Here is a 9,905-nt window from a genome sequence, read left to right as displayed (position 1 = left end):
TTTCAATGTTTGTCTGGGTGGGGGAGAAGGGGAGAGGAAGGTCCACAGAAGGGCGGACAAAGATGTGCTGGGAAGGATAGCCATGATTCTTGGTTTGCTCTGGGCAATGGTTTATTTTGATTTTCAGTTAATATCTGGTGTGGCTATTCATCTTTTGAATTATAAACACGTCGTACTCAGATTACCATCGGATAGTATTTTTACAATAAAGAAATCTACTTTTTGGTTTGCTTTTGGCAGCTGGCCGATGTGGGGATCCAAACCTTGACCTTGGTGTTACAGGGGGGCTTTAACCACCAAGCTAACTGGCCAACGAGAAAGTTATGTTGGATGGTACTTTAAGGACACTCAAGTGAGGCCCCTCTTAAGGTTGAGCAGCATGAGTCTGAGCGCCTTGGTCCACCGCTCCTCTGTGTTCCAAAGGGTGGTGATGGAGCAGCATTCCCTGCTGCCCCCAGCGTCCTCCAGCAGGCCTTTGCCCACGTGGCTCTTGTAGGGCAGGCAGAGGCCCTGCTCACCCTTCCCAGCCTCTTCCTTGAACTGCTGCATGCCGTCCAGGAAGGCCTGCATGGCATGGTCAAGTCTGTTACTCAAGGACTCACCCCACCCGCATAATAGAACAGGGGCAGCTCAGTGGAGCCATCTGTTAAGGACTTCAGATAGGAGTGGTTTCTACAGGGGACCAGCCTGTACCTCTGAAACGGCAGCCCAGTCACATTGGACAGGGCAAGCAGCAGCAGTGCCGTCTGTCCCCAGGCAGCATTAATCTCATCCCAGTGCACGGGGACAGTGGGGGAGAGGACCCAGTCTAAAGTTACTGATGACGCCCAAGGGGCCCTCCTCCCAGGTCTTAAACGTAGCATTGAAGATGTTGGTTTTCTTCAGCCAGTGCAGCTGCCCACGGGCGTGGCGCAGCTGGTTCTCCACGCTCCTCAGCTCATCCTACAGTCCCAGCTGTTGCCACTCCAGTGCCCTGCAGTCCCTCTGGACCCACCGCTCCCACTGCTGCAGCTCTGCAGTCTCGGCCTGGGCTGCCTGCAGCTCCGCAGCCGCCCTTGCAAGGTTCACGTCCACGTCCTCCAGCTCCCGGGCCAGCCTTGCCTCCTCCCGTTCCAGGTCCCCCAGCTCTGTCTGCAGCTCCTCCTGCCCCACCTGCTCGCTGGTGTCCAGGCAGTGCCTGTAGTCCTGGCTCTCGAGCTGTTTCAGACTCCGGGTTATCCGACGGAATAATGCCCCTTTCTCTGATCATGAAGAATTTTCCAATCTGGGGTTTGTCTTTTAAGCTTTGGACATTATTCTTGGTTTGTTTTGACCAGCAAAAGTCAGTCTTTTCCTCTGTGGCATCTGGCTCTCCACTCATTCAAAAGTAGTTCCTATTTCAAGATTAGGGCAATAATAACTATCGGGGCTTTGTGTCTCTACATATAGTCTTTGATTTTTCTGTCATTTTCCTCTTACTGGAAACATAAAATAAAAATTAATCAGTTCCTTCTCATGTTATGTGGCCAGATACAAAAGACCACATAACTGTACTGATAGGAACAATCCACGACAGGTCAATTCACACACACAGAAAATGGAGTGGTTGTCAGGGACTAGGAGAGGTGGGATGGGGAGTGACAGCTTAATGGCTGCAGAGCTGATGAAGCTGTTCTCTCACTAGACAGAGGTGAGGGCTGCAGCACATGAGAAATGTACTTCACGCCACTGAATTGTAATTTTGAAAATATTAAAACACTTTATTTTATACAAGGGATATAAGTGAAGAGAAAAGATGATAAAACTTGGGAGATGCAGGACAAAGACAAAAACGAGGACAAGCACGGTGGCAGGGAAGGGGAAGGACAGCTCTGGAGTGGGGACTGGTGAGGGTGTTTGTGGGAGCTCTGGAGGCGGGGCTCCCCTGGGTGCTGGTGTTTCTTCCACTTCTTTTGATGTTTCAGGGGTGGTTAGGTGAGCTTGCTCTGGCTCTGTCTAGCTCTTGCTCGTGCTCGGGCTCGGGCTCGGGCTCGGGCTCCGGATCTTGCTTTCGCTCTGGCTCTGGCAGTGGAGGTGGAGCTGGAGCTGAAGATGGCCTTAGCTCTTGGGACAGTTGTTCAGCCTGGGCAGAAGCTGGAACTGGAGTGACAACAATTGAAAATATCAACATGAGTTTCTATGTCTCTTCCAATGACAGTCTTTCTGAGAAGCCCAAGTCCAGAGACCCAGCCTCAGGAAGTCTCCCCACACTGCAGGACACTGCATGATTGTTCTGAGTACTCAGTGCCCCTGTCCCCAGCCTGCTTCTGGAAACTCTGCTCTGTGTGGCCCAGCCCAGCCCCCTCCCCAAACCCTCACAGGCACCCACCCTCTTCCTCCTCAGCCTCAGTCTCTGCCTCACTGGGCTCCAGGTGCTCCAGCTTCTCCAGCTGCGCCAGAAGAAGATCAGCCTTACGCTCCGCCTCTGAACCCGGCATATTGACACGGACATGGGCCAGCAGAGACTTCAAACCATGAAACTCAGGAGGCTCGTGGAAGTCAATGGAATAGAATTCCAGCCAGATCTCTAGGATGGAGGACATGGCACTGGGGGAGAAAGGTGGGCAGCAGCATCAGAGGCCTGGCCTATCCCTCTATGCTGCCCTCTCAGGGCTCCCCTGAGTGAGCTGCAGTCTTGTACCCTGTGCCCCTGCCTGGCCATAGACCAGCCCCTCCAATGTCCACCCCCAGTACAGCAGCCCCGGCAGAGATGGTCCTGGAAACCAAGGAGGGGCTGGCAAAAGCCTCTGTGGGGGGAGCCTTCAATCACTGGTGTGACCACCTTTCCCTTCTTCAGGGAAACCTGACAGCCTCCTCTGTCTGGGTCCCTGCCCCGTCCCTATTGGAATGACCTGTCCATCAGGGCAGGAGGGTGCTGTCTGCTCTGGGCATTACTCGCTGGCACACAGGAGGTGTCCAGGAATATCTGATGAATGAGGAAACAGAGGGAGGCTCTGCTCCCCTGGCCTTCCCAGGGCCCTTGGAAAACCCCAAACTTGAGGTGACACGTGGACGTGCTGCCCAACTGTCCCCATCCAAATCTGCATCTCCTCTTCCCACTGACACTGATCTCTTGACCCTGACCACACTCTGCACCACCAGCAGCAGCTGAGCATCCGCATGGGTGAGCATCCCCGAGTGTGAGCGGGATGCTCTGCACACCTGCTCTGGCTCAGCACGGGCTCTGGGGGTGTGGGCAGGGCTGGATGGGAGGGGTGGGGGCAGGTTCTCTCTGGGCTCACTCTGCTCTCCAGCCTCTCGCACACCCTACAGTGCCTGTGGCCCCCTCCCCAGCTCATCTTGACTCCTTTTCCTGCAGGAAAGCCTGTGCCCTGGGCCCTGTAGCACGAATCATAAGATGTGTGGCAGCCAGAGTTCTGCCAGCCCCCCCATCCACAGGCCCCCACCGACCACACACAGTTCTGTGGAGATGGGAGCCCCTCCATGTGCACCCAAACCCCACTCACCATTTTAGCTGCTCCAGGGCTCCGCCATCCCCATGAAAATTGGAAAGAATGCTTCTGTACCTAGAGGCGACCAGGACGGTGTCACATCTACCATATGGTGGCACTACCTGCTTCTCATGTCTATTGTGGTTGTCTGACCTCTGACTAGAATGGAAGCCCAGGAGGGCAGGGAATGTAGTCTCCTCGGTTCATTGGAATATGGTCAGTGCCCAGAAAGTCACTGCACATAGTGTGACTTCAGATATGTTTGTTGAAGGAATGAACGCCAACCAACTCCTCCCAAGATATCTGGGTGCACCTGAAGCCCCTCTGCCAGCCTCCAGTCTCCCTGCTTTGAATACACCCAGAAGCCTACAGATAGAATGTCAAATGTGAAAAGAGTGAAGCCCAAGTCAACGAGGTCAGTGAGGGTGTGACAGAGACTTCCTCGTGGGGGGTGGGGGCAGGAATCCTGAATGAGGACGACCGTGGCCCCTCCAGCAGAACTTTCTACAGGGCTGGACTCAGGAGCAGCACTTTCCATGGGGGACCCACTGGAGCTTGTTCCTGTTACCACCCACTGAACACAGGTGGGAACTGAGGCTCAGAGGGGTGTGGTGACAGTCCCAAGACTCACAGCTGGGAGGCAGCTGAGTGACACTGTGTGATCGAGGGGCAGAGTGCTCACCTGAGGAAAAGCAGGTGCAGCGCCTGCTGGGGAGTGGCAAAGTTCCTGAAGCTCAGGAGAAAGGTGTGCACGTAGGAGTGGTTGCCACGCATGACAGCGGGCACCAGGTGCTCCACCCACTTCTGCAGGGTGCCTGCGGGGACAGGCCACAACCTGTGGGTGGCATCTGGGCTGAGGGAAGACTTGTCTTCACTCTAGGTCAGGACAAGGGAAGAGATGCACAGTGAGAGCAACGTGAACCCCCAGGAGGGAAGGGGCTGGAGGCCAGTCTTAACCCCAGGGAGGACATGAGAGGACAGCCTGAGGGCCCAGGGTTCATGTACAGGGTGGTGGTTGCCACCCCCGCAGTCCCCTTTCACCCTCCAGCCCTGACCTGAGGTGTGAACGCACCAGGACCAGCAGGTTTATAAAGCCCCCACCCTCTGCCCCTGCCCTGGGAGGGTGTCCCATGTCCCCATGTCCCCCCTCACACAGGAGGAGGGTGTGCGGTCACCCAGGGAGGCTCACAGTGCTGGCCTGGCCTGGCCCGCCCTGCCCTGGGACACCTGATGTTACCTTTGGGGACCTCCGGCCAAATGGCCACAGGAGTCCGGGGCGAGGGCTGACCCAGCGCCGGAAGCATCGGACAAACCTCTCAGCCCAGGGCTGCCTGGGGCTACTGCCCCGGGACCTCGGGATACAGCACAACATCTCACTCTGCCTGTGGCCAAGTGAGCTGGGGAAGGGGCTGTGTATAGAATGTGGGTGCCAGGTTACCGAGTTCCGAGTTCAGTTGGGGTCTGTCGTCAAGGAAGTGAGGTCACTTCCTGGTACCTCATTTCCTGAACCCCTCCTCTGTGTACAAGACTGCAAGTGCCCCTCTGGGTACCTGACTGCTGACCCTCCTTCCCCATGAGCTCTCTCTATTGCCCACACTTCCACCAACACTGCCTGACCACACCCCTGTGCAAGGCCTGGGTGCAGCCAGCTTCACAGCTCGGAGGAGATACATGGAGGTTCAGCCCCAGCTCCTCCTTCTTATCACTTATGTGACCCTGGACAAGCCACTGTGACTCTCAGGACCTTCCCAGTCTCCCCTTCTGCACAGTGGTGATCATTCTAGCATCTCCTTCCTAAGGATGTCATCAGTCATGTGTGAGCAAACATCTCTGAAACCCATCCCATGACCAGTGTCACATGGAGCTAATGGACCAAACTAGAGACAAAAACCCATGACGGTGTGGAAGGTAGCATGGACTACAACTAATGACAGGTCTGGTTTCTGCCCTATAACCTTGAAAATGTTGCTTTTGCTCTTGGCCTGTTTTCCCTGTCTGCACCATAATTATTACAATACACCAAATTTTACACATAAGCAAAGATGTACAGAGTCTGAGTGAAAACAGCCGGCTGCAGAGTGGCAGTCTTGTCAGTAAGCAGTGACATCTTCTTGCATGGTCTTTCTCTCTGGACTTTCTTCTTTCCAGATCCTGCTTGGGTGGATTAATCTGGTACAGGTGACTAATCGTACCCATTTGCATGAGGATCTTTCAAAGTTGCACGATCAGCTTTTACAGTTGAGGACACTGACACAGAGATTTAACTTCCTGGGCTGCGGGGGGCAGGCCCATCTTTTGAAACTAGATGTGTTCGATTGAGACAGAGATGAGGGGGAGTGGGTTAGGGGGCACTCAGCTCCTGGCTGAGGCTTGCCAAATATTATCACCAAACCCAAGCCTGGTTGCTGTGTCCACATGGAAACCCAACAGGCTCTTTGACTTGTGGAGTGGAGCCGGGGTGGGAAGAGAAGGGGAGATCGTGTGCGGGCTGTGGTCCTCACAGTATGGCCCAGCCTGAAACTTCAGGGTGTCTAAAAATTCTAAACTTGAAACTGATTTTCCAGGTAATTAGAAAGGTAAGTTGTTGGAGTGAGCAGGACTGAAGCCATGTTGGGAACTAAAACTGCATGGGTTCTCAGAGATTTGAAAAGGACACAGATCCTTTTTCCCTTGGACTTCATTTCTCTGAGTTCCCTCTTTCCCCATGGTTATTTGATATTTTGAACCTCGGTTATGGGGCAAGATGACGTTCTACACATGGACGTGAAGCTGTTCTCCGGTCAGCCTGGAGCTGCAGAATTGCATGTGCTATCCAAGGAAGACTCACTAAAGCTATGCTCATTCCATCCCTCCAGCAGGACCCTGAGATAACAGCAAGGACGGGAGCAGAAACCAGACGGAGGCTGGCTGAGACTGCACCTGGTTCCTTGCACGTGCCCCTCCCTCCTGCTTTTCATTTCCCGTGCTCCATTCCCTCCGCTCCCCCTTAAACTCCCCTGAAACCCGAAAGTGGTAGACAGTTCTAGTCTGTCTCCTTACACATCTGATGGTGAACTTCCTGCCTCGCACCAACATTTGGGACTCACCAGTCTTTTGTTTCTGATTGGTGAGCAAGCGGTGGGACCTGGATGCCAGGAACATACTTGTAAAGGTAGGAGGAGAGGACATATTTGATTGAACTCTTTGCAACTCAAGATGGGGCTTATAGGACTTCAGCTTGTGTTAGTTGATTGGGGGAGGGTTCAAGGAAGGGGTGGTTTTGTTCTAGACTGGGTGCTGTCAAAAAGCAAGAGCAATTCTGTGATTATCTTAACTTTTACTTAGAAGCAGGCAAACTAGTGCAGGAAAGGGAGAGAGACATCTGGCCCTTTTGTGGTTTGGACAAAGCTCTTGTTTGTGTCTGTTCTTAGACAATTACAGAACGGTCTTGGTTTCTGTCTTGCTCCAGAAAGGTAACAGAGAGAGTGTTCTGGGACATGGTTTATGTTCAGTAGGAGAACTCCATGGCCTGGCTCAGCTACGGTGGTCAGGGGCTGCTTTTTTCCTTTCTCAAAGTTCACATTATAATCGGTTGTTTTTTTCCTTTTTTTAAAAAAGATGACCGGTAAGGGGATCTTAACCCCTGACTTGGTGTTGTCAGCACCACGCTCACCCAGTGAGCTAACCAGCCATCTCTCTGTGGGATCTGAACCCGGGGCCTTGGTGTTATCAGCACCACACTCTCCCGACTGAGCCACAGGCCGGCCCTTGTTTTGTTTCTTTTCATCAAATACATTCTGTGTTAGTTCATTCCTGTTGCTTATAACAAAATACTTGAAAGTGGGTGATTTGTAAAGAAAACAAAATCTATTGCTTACAGTTTCTGAGGCTGGGAAGTCCAAAGTCCATCTGGTGGTGGTGACAGTGACCCCGGGGTCTCACATTTCAAGATGGTGGAAGCTGAGAGAACAAGACAGAGAAAGACAGACTCTCCTCTTCTTTTAAAGTCCTCAGAACCACACCCCTGACCATCATTTTTAATCCATTTGCTCCTGCATGGTCCTACAATCCAATCAGCTCTTCAAGGCTCCACCTTTCAACTACCATAATAGGATTTCCCATCCTCTTAACAGTCACAGTGGGGGCTAAGTTTCTTTCTTTTTCCTTTTTCTTTTTCTTTCTTTCTTTTCTTTTCTTTCTTTCTTTCTTTCTTTTTTTTTTTTTTACAGCAAACAGGGATTTAATATAAATAGAAGCAGCATAGAGAAACTCAAAACTATACATAAGCCAAACGCAGATGCCAAGAAGTGGGGATGAAGGCAGGATTTCTGACCCTTTGGTTCAGCCGGCCCCGCAAATAAAATCCAACCAAAAGAAATCAAGAAAATAAGCATGATTCATACTGAGCTGTGGGAGAAAGAGGGGTGAGGGGACAAAGGTAGGTGTGGGTGTCACCATGGGGTCAGGTCTGACCCTGGGCTGGGAGGGGGAGGGCAAGGTCCTTCACCACCACATAAGCCAAACCCGAGCCACCCAGGTGCTATGAGGCCCTGCCCGAGCAGGGAGGCTGTGTCACACATGTGGCAGGACCCCGCCCCTCCCCCAATGGGATCAGACAGTGGCCACCCAGGCCTGCTGGGCTGGAGACTGACACAGGCTCTGCCCTCCTTGTTTAGGCTGCCTGTGGAGGACGGGGTCACTGCTTCATGATGGCACCTGGCTCAGCCCCAGCAGACCACAAGAAGCCGGCCCCAGACTCACTCAGTGCCTCCAGCAGCTGTGCGGACGCCGCATCCTTGGCTACGTCATGCCCGTGCTGCCCATCTGCGGCCAGCGCAACCCAGATAAGGCCTCTGAAAGGCACTGGATGACCAGGGATCACCGCCTGGTACCAGAAGTGGTGCCAGCCAGCAGGTCCTGTGCCCAAACACTTGGTGAGGAACACCGGGCTGCCCAGCCTCATTTGTTAGCACAGCAGCTGGAGGGCAGCCCGAGCCCCTTGGGACCCTAGCCTGTCCCTAGCCAAGGCCAATCGGCTGCCCTGCGGCTGTAGGCAGCGCAGTGAGGGACCCGCAAGCTGCTGGCGGAGTCGCTGCTTCGGGCCTGGCTTGAGCCACTCCACGGCCACCTAAGCTGCACAGAGGCGTGACAGCCCTCCCGCTAGGGCCTTTGGGGGCACGGCGGCGGCGGTGCGCTGCGAGCTGAACTTGAGCAGCGCGATCTTCGCGGGCGCCGCCGGGGCTGGGCAGCGGCAGCGCCTCCTGCAGGCCGGGCCCGGAGGCTGCAGCGCGAGCAGCAGCGGCGGCGGCTCCCGTCGGCGGCGACCCGTCCACGCGCAGCTCGCTCTTCTCGCCGCAGCGGGCGGCTGTGCAGCGGGGCCATGGCGGCCTGGGCGCCGCGCCGCGAGCTGCAGCGGGCGTCGGGAAGCCGCGGTTCAGGCCGCCGAAGGTCATGGGCAGGCGGATCTCGCAGGCGGCCCGCGCGCTGCCACAGTGGGATCCCCTGGTGCTCGTAGACGTCCTGGGGCAGCCGCCCGAGAGCACCTCCGAGCCGGCCGGCGGCGGGCTGCCCACCCGGCCTGGGGCTGGCCCGCCGTCCTTCCTCTGCCCCTCCACCTGCACCAGGCGGACGCCCGTCTCCCTGACCCGCGCCTCCAACGCCGCCTCGTTCTCTGTATTCACCTGCTCACCCTGGAGCTCACACGCCCGCTTGGACTCGTAAGTTTCTACTACAGAAAACCTGGGGAGTACAAGTCAAGCCTCAGTGAGTTTGGGCGGACACAATTCAATCCACTACGCTTTCCCCCTACTTTAAAAAAAATGACTTTTTGAAAACCAGGTCTGTTGTCTTATTAAAAAAAAAATGTCATTCTGGAGCAATCTCATAATTTCTTTGTGATGGCATTTAACTTGTTCCAATAAGCTGAATATAGGTCTAACGGCTTAGAAAGGTTAAATAAAACTTTTTTCTGGCAAGAATACAGTCTGGACGATGTCAGGAGGTGAATACATCCTGGCAAGAGGTATGGAATAGAATGGTAGATTGCCTCACTGCTAGTGATGTTAAATTTGTTTAACTTATTTTTATTTGTTAGTGATGTTAAATTTGATAACCTGGTTCAAGTTGACAGCAAACTTCTTCAGTATGAAGGATGGTCAGTGAGCCAGCCATTTGTCTGTGGGTACTTTGGTGCTATGCAAGTATCTGCTTCCCAAGACCCTCTTTCCAGCTTCACTTATCAAAACCTTAGTCGATGATTTTATTGTTCATTCTACATTTATTAGATGGCACTTTTTTCTTTTCTTTCCTTTTCTTTTCTTTTCTTTTTTTTTTTTTTTTGACTGGCCAGTACCGGGATCTTAACCCATGACCTTGGTGCTACAAGGCTGTGCTCTAAACAACTGAGCTAACCAGCCAGCCCCCTAGGTGTCATTTTTCTATAAGGAATTTTCTCTT

The 9,905-nt window shown here is 53.6% G+C and overlaps 1 pseudogene; it reads right to left on the bottom strand.

Moving 5' to 3' along the window:
- Positions 1 to 8,145: 8,145 nt before the first annotated feature.
- LOC134377772 (dead end protein homolog 1-like) lies at positions 8,146 to 9,160 on the bottom strand (annotated as a pseudogene).
- Positions 9,161 to 9,905: the final 745 nt, after the last annotated feature.

The sequence above is a fragment of the Cynocephalus volans genome, chromosome 5 (assembly GCF_027409185.1).
Source record: "Cynocephalus volans isolate mCynVol1 chromosome 5, mCynVol1.pri, whole genome shotgun sequence".
NCBI classification, from domain to species: Eukaryota; Metazoa; Chordata; class Mammalia; order Dermoptera; family Cynocephalidae; genus Cynocephalus; species Cynocephalus volans.
This window is presented reverse-complemented; position numbering and strand designations above follow the sequence as displayed.